Here is a 2,977-nt window from a genome sequence, read left to right on the forward strand (position 1 = left end):
AAAAAAAAGCTAACTCACCGACGGAAAGCAAACTCGATGGACCAAAAAAAAAAAAAAAGGACGAAAAGGAAAATATAGGACGACCGGACCAAATAAAAAAAAAAAAAAAAAAAAAAAAGAATCCTGTCCAGTTGTGTGTGTGTGTGTGTGTGTGTGTGTGTGTGTGTAGGGGGGATTTATTCTCTTGTAATCCCACCTTAAGCGGATTTAAAGTGACGAGTGATATGTCTTTCTACTGTATTGCGTTTTTTATGTTTTATTATTATTATTTTTTTTGTTTTGAAAGGGGGAGAGTATGTAATTACTTTCAAAATTTGTTGCTATTCACTTCTCTCTCTCTCTCTCTCTCTCTCTCTCTCCCTACCTACCTACTTACCTGTCTAACTACCTCTGTGTCACCTATCTTCTGTCATTCTATATTTCTATCAAACTCCCCATGCACAAGTCTATCATTCTATCTATCCGTCTTCCTATCTATCTGTTTATCTATCTATCTATCTATCTATCTATCTACGCAAGGTCCCCACTCCTCTTTCTTTCCGGATTATATAAATGCATGAGGATGATATTCTATTATCTTAAATTACCCTGCAATTACCTCACACAAGTCATGGAGGAGGAGGAGGAGGAGGAGGAGGAGGAGGAGAAGAAGAAGATGAAAAATGATGATAGTAATAATAATAATGCTAATAATAATCTATCTATCTATCTATCTGTAGCCCGACGCCCTAATCCCGCAAAGGGTGGCCACCCTTTGCGGCGGCTAATAATAATAATAATAGTAATAATAATAATAATAACAATAATAATAATGATACAGACAAAAGGAAAATAATATATAAAGAAAAAGAAGTGATGTTTCAGTGGCCATAAAATCTGACAACAAGACGAAGTAATTTGGGAGTCAACAAGGGCATGTGATGGAGAGGATGTGAGTTTATGTTCATTGTTGGTCACTTTCACTTGCTCTGCCTTCCCTTTGCTCTTCACTCACTCACTCACTCACTCACTCACTCTCTCATTTCTTCACTGATTTGCATGACTCATTTTCACTATTGCTCACTCTCACTGGCTCTTCTCAATCTTCCTTCCCTCCTTCCCCCTTTCCTTCTTTCTTTCCTTCCTTCCTTCCTTCACCCATCTTCAGTCCTTCACCTACGCTTATTTTCACCCATCACCTTCGCCTTCACTCTCTCCCAGGCTTCAGTCATTATCACTTGGGGTCTTCAGTTGCTCCAGTTCCCTTCTCACCTTCACTCATCACCTTCACCTACCCTCCCTCCTTCACCTTCCCTCCCTCCTCACTTTCAGTCATGTTCCCAAGCATTTAAAGGTCAGGTTATTTCTGAACTGCACTCCCTTTTCATTTTCACTTCCTCTTCGTCATCTTTATTCATTTTCTCCATTCACTTTCACTCATATTCACTCATTCACCTTCAGTCATGTTCCCCAGCATCATGAAGGTGAATTGACCCATCATTTTCACCTCAATTCCAATCCTTCTTCATCACGTTCGCTCATCAACTACACTTTCTATTCCTCATCTTCACTCACATTCACTCATTATCCATTTGTTTTTTGCCTCACTTTCACTCATATTCACTCATCACCTTCCTTTTTATTGGTCAATTTAACTCACATTCACTCATTATCCACATTATTCAGTGCTCACCTTCACTCACATTCACCCACTACCTACATTTTTTCTCCTCATTTTCACTCCCCCCTCCCCCTTCTCACTTTCAGTCATGTTCCCCCTCTCTGTGAAGGTCCCTGGGTGCAGAGTCATGACATAAGGGGGGGGAGTGAAAGCAGTTCGGGGGGGGGAGGGTGAAATGAAGGGGAGGGGAAGCAAGGAGGGGGGAGGGAGGGGAGAGGGGGAAACGAGAGGGAAGGGAAGCAGGGCCAGGAAAGGGGAGGGAAGGGAGGGATGGAGGGGGGGGGAAGTGAGATGGGAGAGAACGATGAGGAGGGTGAAATGATTGGGAAGGGAGGGGAGAAGGAGGGGAAGATGAAGAGGAAGGGGAGATGGGAAAGAGAGGAGAGGAAGGGGGAAGGACAGTAGGTGAGAAGGGAAGGATGAGAGGGAAGGGATGGAGGGAGGGTGGGTGAAGATTAATAAGAGCGATGAAAAGTGGGAGTAGGAGGAGGGGAGGGAAGGAGAAGGGGATGGAGAGGGAGAGGAGAGAAAGAGAGATGGAGAGGGAGAGGAGAGAAAGAGAGATGGAAGTGAAAGGAGATAAAATGAGAGTGATAGGAGAGGGAAGGGGGGAGAAGGAAGGGGAGAGGGGAGAGTGAGAGAAATAGGGAAAGTGATGGAAGGCTGACATGAGAGGAAGGGGAAGGAAAGAAGGGCAGGAGGGGAAAGGGAGAGGGAGGAAAGGGACGGGTAGGGGTGAAGGCGGGAAGGTGTAATGAGAGGAAGGGAGGGCTGGAGGGAGGGGAAGGGGGTGGGAAGGGTAGGGGAGGGAAGCAGATAGCACAAAGGTAGTACAAAGGGAGTACAAAGGAAAGGAAACAGCAACAAAACAATTCTATCAGTTAAAGACAAGGATAGCAAAGCAGGAGGAAGGGAAGTGGAAGGGAGAGGGAATATTAGAAAAGAAGGGTGAAATGCGAGGGAAGAGAAGGGAGGGAGAAGGGAAGGAAGGAGAGGGGAGATGGAGGAAGGGGGAAACGGAAGAGGAGGAAGAGAGAGAGAGAGAGAGAGAGAGAGAGAGAGAGAGAGAGGGGGGGGGAAGGAAGGAAGAGTAGAAAGAGGGAAGGGAAGAGAAGGAAGGATGCTAAAGAATGATGGAAGAGATGATGGAAGGAAGGGAAAAAGTGTGGTTAGGAGGGGAGGGGATGGGAGGGGATAGGGTGATGAGAGGGAGGTGGAAGGGAGAAAGAGAGAAAAGGGAGGAGGAAGAGAGGGAGAGAAAGGGTGAAGGGAGATAAGTACGAAGGAGAGAAAATGAAGAAGAGAAAGAGAAATGCA

This window comes from Coenobita brevimanus, chromosome 98 (genome assembly GCF_032717465.1).
Source record: "Coenobita brevimanus isolate Jiangsu-jjx chromosome 98, ASM3271746v2, whole genome shotgun sequence".
NCBI classification, from domain to species: domain Eukaryota; kingdom Metazoa; phylum Arthropoda; class Malacostraca; order Decapoda; family Coenobitidae; genus Coenobita; species Coenobita brevimanus.